The following is a 14,242-nucleotide window of genomic DNA, read 5'->3' as shown; positions in this document are numbered from 1 at the left end:
AATGTAGATGCTAGAAAGAGAACCTGGGTACTCTGCAAGAGCAGCAAGTGCTCTTAACCCCGAAATCTGTTCAGCCCCTGATTCCCATTTTAAAACATTCCCTTCATGTCTATGAATGACTAGGAAAAGAAAACAATGGCCTCCTTTTAGATGCATTCAGAAGACCTCAATGTGGAGATGTGCAGGACACAGCTGGACATACAAGGTCTGGACTAGAGAGAGAGTAAAAGTCACTGACTTGGGGTAGGTGACCCATTCTTGTGGAGAAAAGGCCAAAAGTAAAGGAACTAAAGGTGACATTTGCTTCCATAAGAGCTGCTCTCTCGACAGGCAGTGGTGGCCCACGCCTTTAATCCCAGCACTTGGGAGGCAGAGGGAGGCAGATTTCTGAGTTCGAGGCCAGCCTGGTCTACAGAGTGAGTTCCAGGACAGCCAGAACTACACGGAGAAACCCCATCTCTAAAAACCTAAAAAAAAAAAAAAAAAAAAAAAGAAAAAAAAAAAAAGAAGAAAAAAAAAAAAAAGAAAGAAAAGAAAAGGACTGCTCTTCTAGAAGCTTGCCAGAAGAGAAGACATGAGAAGTTCTAAATGAGAGGAGAAAGGGGTCTCTTCTCTCTTTAGGTGGTGACAAAAAAGTGCCCATAACCTGAAGGGGGAACGACAGGTTAAGCATTCAGGAGAGCCACACAGGGACCCTGTAGTCTGGGGAAGAGAGGCAGGCTGCCAGTTCTTCCTGAAGTAGGCAGAGCAGACAAGAACAGTGAGTTCCCAACCTCAGGTGAGTGCCGAGCCCCATCCTCTCCCCACAGTGGATACCTTCAGATGCCTCAGGAGTCTCTGAGGAGCCTGGAAGCTTTCAAAGCTGCCCATATGTTCCTTCTGAGCAGCCATGCTTCCCAAGACAGTGGCCAGGTCTATTATCTGAGCACAAGGGAGGGGAGGCAGGAGGATCTGGACCTCAAAGTCACTCTCTACATAGTAAATTGGAGCCCAGCTTGGGGGCAAAGCACCCTCTCCCCCATCTCAATCAAACAACAAACAAACCTGATTTAAAGGCTGGTGAGATGGCTTAGTGGGTAAAGAAGTCATGTCACAGAGCTCTCCCAGTGACCTGAGTTCTATTCCTGGAACCCACATGGTAGAAGGAGATATCTGACTCCTGCAAGTTATCCTCTGACCTCCATATGTGCATTCATGTACCTACACATATGCACAATAAATAAATGTAATGTTTTAAAAAAAAACCCTGAGTTAATACTCAGGAGAACGGAGTGTTCAGCCCTGGGGGGGAGGCGACAGGGAGATGCTCTGCTGCCATGGCTGGGGCAGTGAGTTCTGGGAGGGGTGTGACTTTCTCCCTCACCCCCGCACAGCAGGATGAAATTCTGCCCTGTTCTGCCCCACGGCAGAATTCAAGTTCCTAAGTTTCACCACAGGCTTCCCTGGCAGAGACACAGGCAGAGCTTCAGGGCTATGATAGAGTCATGGTCAATATTATGTTCTCTCAAACACCAGTTCTGGGACCCTGGGACACGGGGACCTACTTCACTGAGCTCGTGTGTGTGTGTGTGTGTGTGTGTGTGTGTGTGTGTGTGTGTGTGTGTGTGAACCTGTGTGTGTATTGAAGTCTTTCTATGGGACAGAATTTCTGAGTGATTAAAGAGAGCCCTGGGCTCCTGAAATGCTTTCTTTTTTTTTTTCTTTTTCTTTCTTTTTTTTTCTTTTTTCTTTGTTTGTTTGTTTGTTTGTTTGTTTGAGACAGGGTTTCTCTGTGTAGCCCTGGCTGTCCTGGAACTCACTCTGTAGACCAAGCTGGCCTCGAACTCAGAAATCCACCTGTCTCTGCCTCCCAAGTGCTGGGATTAAAGGCGTGCGCCACCTTTAATCACTCACCCCCCCCACCCCCCCAACCCCGGCCTGAGATGCTTTCAAGAGTGTGAAGACAACACTATTCTCACAAGAATGCTAAGGTCGGGCCTTCCGTGTTTTCTAGGCCTTGGCCTTTCTTTACTCCCAGCATTCAGGAGGCAGAGGTGGGCAGATCACTGTATGTGGTGTTCATATGTGTGGTGTATGAGTCTTTCTGTGTGTATGTGATGTGTGTGAGTCTGTGTGGTGTGTCTCTTTGTGTGTGTGTCTATTATGTGTATGTGATGTGTTAGTCTCTCTGTGTGCATCTGTGTGTGTATGTGGTATGTAAATCTGTGAGTGTGTATGTGGTGTGTGTGTGTGAGAGAGAGACATAGAAGGAGAGAGAGAGAGAGAGAGAGAGAGAGAGAGAAAGTGCATATGTGTATGTGGTGCTGTAGGTCTGTGTGGTGGGGTGAGCCTGTGTGTATATGTACACAGATACAGATGTGCCTACTGGACTGAAACGAAAAGCAACCCCGAGTATAGAGCTTTAACCTGGGACATGATGACTCATGCTGCTGGGCTGGGAGAACCATGGGTAGTAACTCCCTCTCCACCCCCCCCCAGAAGGTGGGGCCCAGTGGGAAGAGTTAGAGATGTGAAGATTGCTGTAAGCTTCCCACCCTGCCCCAGGGCCAGCCTCCTTTTGGATCAACCAAATGTTTTCATAAAATTAAAACAATTTTCTTTACTGGCACAATTAAGGACTGATTGTGGAAGTAAAGGCAGGAAGATCAAGGTTCAAGGGCAGTCTTTGCTATATAGGGAGTTCAAGTCCAGTCTTGAACTAAAATAAAAGCAGAACAATGAAAAACAGACTTTCCAAGTAAGCAAACAAGCTTGCAAAGATGTGGGAATTACAATACAGGTTAAACTCACTCCTGTGGGAATTACAATACAGGTTAAACTCACTCGTGCCTTTAAAATGTTTGTGTGTGTGTGTGTGTGTGTGTGTGTGTGTAGTTTGTGTGCTTAGGTACCCTTGGAGGCCAGAAGAGGGCATTGGATCTCCTGGGGCAGGAATCACAGGCCTCGTGTGCCTCCTGGCTTGGCTCTAGGAACGGGATGCAGGGTCTCCCTCTGGTAGACCAGTAAGCCCTCTTAACCAGTGAGCCATTTCTGCAGCTTAACATGTGACCTTTTCAAAATATACTCATAAAAAGCTCACATCACAGCCACACTTTTCTTTCTCTCTTTTTTAGCCTATAGAAAATATGGAACACTTATGGCCTTTCTTGAGCAGGTACCATGTTCATCTCGGTATAGATACAGCACTAGCACGTATTTTACCAGAGCCAGCACACAATTGCATTTTTCTATACATGGCTGGGTGTGTCTACATGTGGCTTTCTGAAAAATAGCTTCAGGCTGGGAGGAGTTTGAACTGAGCACAGCTCAGGTGTGGCCGTAAGGAGAGGACCCTACCAGGAGACACATAACCAGCCAAAGAGTACTCGGGGGGAAAAAAAATTTTTTTTTTTTTGAGACAAAATTTTGGTATGTAGGTCAGCCTGGCCTTGAATTCCTCCTGCCTCAGCTTCCAGAGTTCTGAGATTACAGGGACATGCCACCACACCCAGTCACAGAAGCACATTTAACTGGGAACCCACTTCTGAGCTCGGTCATGCTGAACACCTGGACTAAGCCTCCACAGCCAACAAATAGCCACTTGCTGGTGTGGCTACTGAAGACTTGAAATGTGGCCATCTGCATTAAGATGTAAACTAGGGGCTGGGGATGGCCCTCAGTTGGGGGGTGCTTGATTAGTACACATGAGGGCCTGGGTTCCATCTTTAGCATTACATAAACTTGGTGTGGTATTGGAGGTCAATTGGAATATCTGAGACCTGCCTCAAACAAAACAAAACAAAACAAAAAAACAAAAAACAAAAAAGTCAACCAATCAATAAGCAAAATATATACCTAGTTTTAAACACTTACTACGGGGGGCAAAACCAATGGAAAGCTGTTACCCTGACAGTATATGAAAGTAACATCATTATCGAGTTAAGTGAACTGAATTGTATGAGTTGTGTTCACCTACTTGTTTGTTCTGTGGTCCTGGGACTTGAACCCAGGTCCCTTGCATGGGAGGTGTGTGCTCACCATGGAGCCCCTTCCATTTGCTTTGAAAATATGATGACTAGGACCTTTGAAGCTGATCATGGTGGTGCATGCTTGTAATCTCAGCACTTGGAAGTGAGGGTAGAATGATCGGGGTTGGGGAGGCAGCTTAGGCCTTCAAGAACTTGCTGCAAAAGAGTGAGGAACAGAGTTTAGATCCCCATATACCCACACAAATGTACAAGGGACATGGTAGCCGCCTGCAGTTTCAGCCCTAGAAGTTAGAGTGGGAACACCAGAAACTGGATCACATGACTAGCCACAGCAACGGCAGACTCTGGGTTTGGTTGAGAGATCCTTCCTCAATAGGTGTGTTAACACATCCCTTTAATCTCAGCCCTTGGGATGCAGAGGCAGGTGGATCTCTGAGTTCGAGGCCAGGCTTGTCTACAAATCGAGTTCCAGGGCAGCCAGGACTACACAGAGAAACCATCTTTCAAAAGAGAGAAGAGAGAGATCCTTCTTCAATAAGTAAAAGTGAAAGAATGATTTCGGATGGATGATTCTTCACATCAACTTTGGACTTCCACATGCATAGCACATGTGTGTACACATGCATGCAGACACGTACTTCACACCACACGTATATACCTAAACAATACAAACATACATGTGTATACAAACACACATGCACACCACATATGCATACTCACACCCACTACGAATGTGTAGTCACATACACGCAAACAAATATACATACCACACATATATACCTACATACAAGCAAACATGTACATACACACCACACACGTATCCCTACACACATGAAAACATGCACATACACACCACACATGTATCCCTACACACATGAAAACATGCACATACACATGCAAACCACCACACATGTATAACTTTAATTTTTCTTTTTTTTTCTTTCTTTTTTTTTTTTTTTTTGAGACAGGGTTTCTCTGTGTAGCCCTGGCTGTCCTGGAACTCACTCTGTAGACCAGGCTGGCCTCAAACTCAGAAATCCGCCTGCCTCTGCCTCTCAAGTGCTGGGATTAAAGGCGTGCGCCACCACTGCCCGGCTGCCATAGCCTTTCATACCTGTGTCCACTTTAAAGAAACATTCCTTCATGTGTTTGCACCAGCGAAACATCATCCAACTGACTTTTCAAAGAATCCTTAAGTTTCTACTTCACACGTGTATCAAAACACAAGCAAACATGTACATACACACACACTGCATGTACTCACACACATGCAAACATACGCATGCATACCACTTATGTATACCCACACATGTAAATATGCACATACAAATACACAGCACACACATACACACACACTCACATGGGTGAGGTAGGGAGGTGGAGTTCATGGGCAACTTGGACTACATAGTCATTTGGTAGCCAGTCTAGGATGCATTGGATTGTATCCACAAAACAAAACACACACACACACACACAAAAAAAAAAAACCCAAACAAACAAACACAAGCAAAAGGACTTGAGGCTTGTGAGATGATGAACTATCTCACCTGGTAACGATGCTGGGTACTGAGGCTGAACACCAGAACTCATTCCCTGTGGTCCACGTGGTGGAAGAAGTAAATTGGCTCTTAAATTGTCCTCTGCTTTTAATCCCAGCACCTGGGAGGCAGGAGCAGGAGGATTTCTATGAATTCAAGGCCAGCCTGCTCTACATAGTGAGTTTTGGAACAGCCAGGGGAGTCTGGGAGAAGGAAAAGAATACAATTAAGTTGTCCTCTGACCTCCATGTGCATGTCATGCCATGCTCAGAGTCACATACCAGCACACACACACACTAAACAAAAGGGAAGCCAGAAGGCACCACAGCCTTTTATAATCATAAGAGCTGCAGTTTTTACAAGGTTTGCCACTGGCCAGGTGTTGATTTAGTAACTTGTCATAGGTCAGAGGGCTGGTCAGAGAGCTAGTCTGTCAATTCTAGAATCCCAGTTATTCATCGTGAGGCCAAGATGCCTCCTTGTTACCAAAGACCGGAGAGTTTATCTGGGACAGGGACATGTGACCTGATTCAGTGCTAACAGCCAGTAAAAGCACACAGCAACTCAAATTCAAAACCACCAGTTGCAGGGTTAGGATGTGGTCAGTTGGTAAGGTGCTTGCCTAACATTTTCAAGGCACTGGGATTCGATCCTAGCACAGCATGGGCTAGGCATGGAGAAAAGAGACCAGAAATTCAAGGTGATGCTATGTAGTTCATGGCCAGCCTGGGCTCAGGAGACCCTGTCCTATTCAATAAAACAACAAGAAACAGGTCATTCGAGGACAGGGGGGACAGCCCAGCAGAGAAAAGTGCTTGCCACCAAGCCTGAGGATAGGAGTTCAATTTCAGGGGACTCACATGGTGGAAGGAGAGAACCAGCTCCTAGAAGAACCAGCTCCCTTGTGAACTGTCCTCTGGCCTCTACATGCATGGTATGGGGTATAGAAGGCCCCTCCCCATACATACACATAAAACATGTAAGTGAATGTAAAATAGACAAAGCAATAAATTTGAGAAACAAAGATGGCGTCTGAGACCTTCCTTTCCCAGGGCAGACGGTAAGCTCCTCAACTGTCTTGTACAGCTCCTGGGGGCAAGAGCAGGCGCCATCCATCTACACACAGTGCCTGCTTTCCTGCCACAAAAGTTAAAGCCCAGGGAGCTTCACTGGCCAGGACTGCAAAGAGAATGCTCATTGTCTTTATACTGTGGGCGTGGTCCTGATGCCATGATTGCATGGATCGCGCGAGCAACACTCACCTCAATATTTGATATCATATAATTCAACTGCCTAGAACTTCAGCACCAGGGGGAGCTGAAGCCCCTGATGTACATGGGCACGCACCCACACACCCACACACCCACACCCACACACACACACACACACACACACATGCCTGCACGCACGCACGTGCACACACATATCCCTATTCACTCACATGCATGTATGCACACCCACATACATACATATAACAAGACATTTATTTAAAAAGAAAACTTTTTTTGGTTGGTTCGGTGGTGGCTCACACCTTTAATCCCAGCACTTGGGGAGGCAGAAGCAGGTAGACCTCTGAGTTTGAGGCCAGCCTGGTCTACAGAACAAGTTCCAGGACAGCCAAGGCTACACAAGAAACCCTGTCTTGGGGGTGGGGACTGATCTCAGGTTGTCAGGCTTGGTGCAAGTGCCTTGCTGAGCCATTGCACAGGCCCTCCATGTTACCTTTTGAAATGGAGTCTCTTCAGTGTAGCTTACTGTTTTGACTAGACTGGCTGGCAGATGAGTTCTGTGGATGCATCTGTCCCCAACTCCTGACCACTGGACTTACAGATAAGCTTTTAGGTGGGTGTTGGGGACCCAAACTCAGATCTTCATGCCTGCATGGCAAGGACTGTGTGGCCTCAACCATTTCCCCAGCCTCACACTGTAAAACCCTTAAAAGAAAGCAAACCTTCACGATCTTGAACTACTTTTTTGAATATGGCAAGAACAACAAGATAAAGTTAAACCTTTTAGACTGGGTACAGTTGGACATACTTGTAAGTCTAGTACTTGGGGTGTAGAGGATGTAGAGGCAAAAGGATCAGAAGATCAAGGCTAGCCTCTGCTACTAGTGAGTCAGAGGCTAGTTTGAGCCATATCCCAACATTCAGCAGAGCAAAAGAGGAGGATTGTGGGTTTGAGGCCAGTCTTGGTTCTGGTAAAGGTTAGAAATGTACACACACACACACACACACACACACACACACACACACACACTGTAATGGCCACCACCACACCTGTATGTCATATAGCCAGACTGCATCTAGACATCTGGATCTGAACCTGTTTACCATAAAAAGGCAGGAAGTCCCAGTTCTTGCACAATGTTGATAAACTTTGAAAGTATACATTACCTGATAGGGCTCAGATAACAAAGGCCAAGTATTCTGTCTGCAATACTGCAGGTGAGAAATGTTCTGTCAGCAAATACCTAGCTACAGGAAGGAGACAAGTGTTTGCCGAAGACTGAAGCTGGCGGCTGGAGGTGAGGGAAGCTGAGGAGGGGAAGGGGGACAAGTAGGGTGGACGGGAAATGTACAGGTATTTCCTTGGGGAGATGTGAACACACATACCTTTCCAGAGGACCTAATGACAATCCTGGAACTTGCCCTGTAGACCAGGCTGGCCTGGAACTCAGAGATCTGCCTGCTTTTGGCTCCAGAGTGACAGGATTAAAGGCATGCATTACCACTGCCTGGCCACAATGCCACTTTGATGTGGGTTCTAAAACTCAGGTCCTCGTGCTTGCATGGCCAGCTCTACATCTCTGTCTAGCAAGGGTTCCTTCTGTCCAGGCTGGCTTGGAACTCATCCTCTGTGTTGGAGTGTGGGCTAGAATCACAGGCATGAGCCACCATGTCCAGCATGCTTTGTTTTTTTAAATTGATAGTTAGACAATAAAAGTTACTAAGACTCCGGGCGGTGGTGGCGCACGCCTTTAGTCCCAGCACTTGGGAGGCAGAAGCAGGTGGATTTCTGAGTTTGAGGTCAGCCTGGTCTACAGAGTGAGTTCCAGGACAGCCAGGGCTATACAGAGAAACCCTGTCTCGAAAAACAAAAAAATAAAAATAAAAATAAAAATAAAAAATAAATAAACAAAAAAAAAATTATAAGCCAGAGTGGGCTTTTCACAGTGACCACTAGATATTCTATAGGCCTAGACTTGAGTGTTGCTAGGGGTGACTCAGGGGCAGGTAGGTTAGCAGATAACAGCCTGCATCTGACTTTCCTGAGGTCCTGTCAAAAAGATGTAGGAACAGCCTAGTGGGAACCTGAAGAAAGGTCAAAATGCTACCCACCCCACCATTCTACCCACCCCACCATCCTACCCAACCCAACCCATCCTACCCATCCCACCATCCTACCCACCCCACCATCCTACCCACCCCAACCCATCTTTCCCTTCCTTTTTTTTTTCCCTTTTCCTTTTTTTTTTTCCAAGACAGGGTTTCTCTGTGTAGTTCTGACTGTTCTGGAACTCTCTCTGTAGACCAGGCTGGCCTTGAACTCAGAGATCTGGCCTGCCTCCTACTCCAGAGCACTGGGGTTAAAGTCATGATACCATCACTGCCCAGTCCCAGTTTTCTTTCTTGACCTGGGAGTTATGTTGCCCAGACTGCTCTCTGACTCACGTTGTAGCTGAAAATAACCTCAGGTTCCTCGTCTCTTGCTTCCACCTTCTGAGAGATGTAGCATTATGTCTACTCGGAAAGCATGCTTAGAAGAGAAGGTGAATTAACCAACTAATTCTGTAACCGACACTGTAAATTCCAGGCTAGCCAGGACTACATAGCGAGACCCTGTCTGAAACATTCAAGGTGGCCCTAAGGTTTGGGGAGAGCGCTCAGCAGGAAAAAGTGCTCTCAGCCAAGTGTAACAATTTCTGGGACCCATAGAGTGGATGAAAGAACTGACGCCTGTAAGTTGACCTCTGACCTCCACACATCCTATCCTCTATAAATAAATCAATGTGTAAGAGAAAAGAGGACTTGGTGGTGCTTACTGTGTTCCTAGCACTTGTGAGGCAGAGCGAGCACAACCCTTGAGCTTGAGGCCAGCCTGATCTACATACTTCCAGGCCAGCCAAGGCTACATAGCAAGACTTTGTCTCAATAAATACATAAATACACAAATAAAAATAGAAACCAAAACCAAATAAAACATTTGAAGCTGGGACAGCCTGGACTACATATGTAAACACCTGTGCTGGGCAGGTAATGTGTTTACCGTCAGTAGAATATAGGTGCTGTAGCTACCCTGATGCCTGGAAGTATGGATAGCCACTGAGAGGGGCAGAAGGATATTGAGAGTCTCTGTTTCTACTTTAGTGGATCCGAGGTCCAAGGGGTCAAAAGCAGAGACCTCTGCTGCCGGGGCAGGAGGACACGGAGAGGAGGAGCTTTAAGGTCTTTGTCCAGTCTACTGTCTTCTGGAGTGAGCAAGCATGACCAACAATGTTAGAACAAATCTCCCTAGAATATTTTCTTCTTCTTTTTCTCCTCCTCTTCTTCTTCCTCCTCCCCCCACCCTGCCTCCTTTCAGACCCCAGGAAGAGGTATGCTAAACTGGCCCACCTGCAATCCCAGCACTCAGGACCTGAAAGCAACAGGCTGTGGTGGTGCAGGCCTTTAATTCCAGCACTGGAGAGGCAGAGGGAGAGGCAGGCAGAGCTTTGTGAGTGTGATGCCAACCTGATCTACACTGTGAGTTTTAGTACAAGCCAGAGCTACATAATAGAGAGCCTGTCTCAAAACCAAAAAGGAGGAAATGGGAGGCCTGAGAATCCAGAGTTCAAGGTCATTCTCAGCATCATAGCGACTTGGAGTACAACCTAGGGTACAGGAGAGTCTTTCTCAAAAACAAAAAACAAAATGAAAAACCCTCAAACCCCCAAATCCCAAGCTGAAGCTGGCTCGGGCCGGCTCTCTCACTCCCACTCCTCCCCCTGGCGTGGACTGAAGGCTTGTGTGTCAGAAGTCGGCCCGGTGTCAGGAGACAGAGCAGAGATGGGGGCCACAAAGGCCGCATTATACTCCAAGGCAGCCAGAGAATGGTGGATATTATCTCCTGCTGTCTTCTGACTGGGAAGACTTGAGCCCTAAAAGGCAGGAGCAATGTGTCCAAGGTCACTGTAAGTAGATGTCAGAGCCAGGGCTGGAGCTTGGGATCCCTCATCGGAGCCAGGATTCTAAGCAGAGTGCAGAGTCCTTAGCAGAGCCAGGATCCTTAGTGGAGTGCAGAGTCATTAGCAGAGCCAGGAGTCCTTGTAGTTGTGGAAGCTCAGAGGCAGGAGTCCTAGTAGCCCAGGCAAGTATAGATCGAGCACCCAGCCAGGGATGATCATATCCCTATGCAAGGATGCCCAGAAGTATAATAGGGGAGCTGCAGGGACGGCTGAAGGGACCCTCAGTGACAGTCACTTTGACAGCAGCAAGCTGTAGGGGAACAATCATAAAGGAGGATTGGGGGGGGGGGAGTATGTCTTTTCTTTTTAGCCCAGGCTGGACCCCATGAGTTTTTCTCTTGCATGGGTAAGGATGAAATTTACTCTAAGTAGGGGAAGGATATAATCGGATTTAAAGTTTCGGAGGTGTGGGCCAGGGTTGTAGCGTTGGGAGAGCGCTTAGCTCATACATAGGAAGCTCTAGGTTCCATTGCCAGGCCTATGTCAAACCAGACGTGGTGAGTGCCCCCAATGCCAGAACCGAGGAGGGAGAAGCTGTGATCAGAAGGTAGAGAGTGGTTCTCAGCCTTCCTACTACTGTACCACCTTAACACAGTTCCTCATGTTGTGGTGACCTCCCCAACCATAAAATTATTTTGTTGCTACTTCATAACTGTAATTTGCTACCGTTATGAATCTAATGTAAATAGATTCTGTCTGATAGACAGGATAGCTGATATATTATCATCACCACCAAGGGGGTCGTGACCCAAAGGTTGAGGATCCCTGTTCTGAGTCATTCTATGTATCAACTTTGAGGCTAGCCTGTGCTACATGAGACTCTGTCCTTCAAACCAATGATTTTTTAGGAAGTCTCTTCAATGGTCAGATAAAGTGAACAGAAGACTCAGGGTGGAAGGCACCTTTTCCTGTGACAGCCTGTTCCTCTGTGACAGCCTGTCCCTCTGTCTGCCTTTTTGTCTTGCTGGCAGGAGATGCAAGCACAGAGAAGATACTGGACAGTGTGTGGTGTGTCACTCCAGAGATCCAAGAGTGGCGCAGTGAGGTGGCTTCAATTCAGAGGCCTTAAGCTATCAGCACATAGTGCTGGCTCTAGGGAGGTCACAGAGAGTCAGTCAGTGGCTGTGCTAAGGATGACCCTGAGGGTAGTGACTCAGTGTCCACACTGGGGCTGACAAAGTTAATGGGGCAACCATTAACTTTCTAAACTAATCCTCAGGGAGGGCTGAGGCCTTGTAGCACCCCATTCGCTTTTCTGAGAGAGGATCTCCTATAGTCCAAGTTGGCTTTGAACCCTGTGTTGTAGAGGATGATCTGAAAATGCTCCTGCACCCACTGGAGTGCTAGGGTCAAAGGCATGAACCATTACACCTGGCTAAACATTGTAGTCACGGGTGAGTGTGAGAGGGCCAAGTTAGAGAGAGGACTGCGATCTGCAGGAAGATGGACCTACTAAACCTGTCTTAGTTAAGGTTTCTAATGCTGCAACAGAACACTATGGCCAAAAAACAAGTTGGGGAGGGAAAGGGTTAATTCAGCTTATACTTCCAGGTCATAGTCCATCATTGGAGGAAGTCAGAACAGGAACTCAAACAGGGCAGGATCCTGGAGCCAGGGGCTAATAGAGACCAGGAGGTGTGCTGCTTACTGGCTTACTTCACATGGCTTGCTCAGCCTGCTTTTTTATAGAACACAAGACCACCAGCTCAGGGCTGGCACCACCCACCATGGGCTGGACTCTCTCCCACTGATCTTAACTGAGACTCCTTCCTCTCTAATGATTCTAGCTTGTCTCAAGTAGACACACAAAACTAATCAGTGGAAAATCCATGGCGCAACTCCTGTGGCCATGTCTGTCACCCTGTCCAGGTTCCTCTGTGGTATGGTTGGTTGTTGTCTAACTGCTGATGGGTGTAATAAGAAACAGTACAGGCTGGAGAGATAGCGCAACCGTGAAGGAAATACGTATCTTGTTGTTTTTAATTTTTAACACTTTAATAGTTTATTTTTATTTTATGTGCAGGTGTTTTCCCTGAATGTGTGTCTGTGTGAGAGCATCAGATATTGGAGTTACAAACAGCTGTGAGCTGCCATGTGGGTACTGGGAATTGAACCCAGAACCTCTGGAAGAACAATCAGTGCTCTGAATCACTGAGCCATCTCTGCAGCCCCAACATCCTGTTCTCGGTTCAATTCCCAGCATCCACACCAGGCAGCTCACAACTGCCTGTAACACCAGCCAGGTAAACTGATCTGAAACACCTCTCTGACCTCCTCTTACACACACACACACACACACACACACACACACAAATAATTGAGGTTAAAAAAAAAAGCAAAGAAAATGGTTAAAAACAAAAAACCCCAGGGGCACAAGTCTTAAATCCCAGTACCCAAGTGTGGCCACTCATTCCTGGAATTCCCAAACAAAACAAACACTGCAGCTGCAGGGGGAGACTTGCTGAGCTGCTCCAAGAGAAGAAACAGAGGAAAGGAGCTCTGAAGTGTAAGTCCCTGAAGGAGCAGGGACAGGGAGTTCAAGTCCCATGGTCAAACTGCTTAACATTCCTGCCCAGACACCTTCTGTATGCTGCCTCATCCATACCTCATACCTTCTGCTTATAATGACATTCCTTTCAAAAGCAACAAAGTAGCCAGGTCTGGTAGCACAAGCCTGTAATCCCAGCCATTCAGAGGTAGTCAGATAGATCACAAGTTCAAGGCCAACCTGGGCAACATAGTGGAGCTATCTTAAAGAGTGAATTACTTAAGCCATTCTAAAAAAAAAAAAAATGTTTATTTTACACACACACACACACACACACACACACACACACACACACACTGTGGTTGTCTTCAGACACACCAGAAGAGGGCATCAGATCCCATTACAGATGGATGTGAGCCACCATGTGGTTACTGGGAATTGAACTCAGGACATCTAGGAAGGGCAGTCAGTGCTCTTAACTGATGAGCTACCTCTCCAGCCCTATTAAAGCCATTCTTTTTTTTTTCTTTTCTTTTTTTTTTTTTCGAGACAGGGTTTCTCTGTGTAGCCTTGGCTGTCCTGGAACTCACTCTGTAGACCAGGCTGGCCTCGAACTCAGAAATCCGCCTGCCTCTGCCTCCCAAGTGCTGGGATTAAAGGCGGGCACCACCACCGCCCGGCTAAAGCCACTCTTAATAACGAAATTTCTTTTCTTCTTGTGAGTCAGAGCTTGAGTTTGTATTCCTAGCTGACCTAGAGTTTGCTATGTAGACCAAGATAGCCTTGAACAAAGAGATCTGCCTGCCTCTGCTTCCCCAGTGCTGGGATTAAATGGGTACGAGACACTAAAACCACCACAAAGTAAAAGGAGGGCTGGCAAGTGGCTTAGTGGCAGTCCTGGACTAGAGTAACTTGAGGGGTTAGGTTTAATATTTAGTGGTTAGTGTGTGTGTGTGTGTGTGTGTGTGTGTGTAAATACCAGCTAGGTGTGGCCACTCATTCCCGGAATTCCAGTGCTTCA

This window comes from Grammomys surdaster, unplaced genomic scaffold (genome assembly GCF_004785775.1).
Source record: "Grammomys surdaster isolate TR1022 unplaced genomic scaffold, NIH_TR_1.0 133, whole genome shotgun sequence".
Lineage (NCBI taxonomy): Eukaryota > Metazoa > Chordata > Mammalia > Rodentia > Muridae > Grammomys > Grammomys surdaster.
This window is presented reverse-complemented; position numbering follows the sequence as displayed.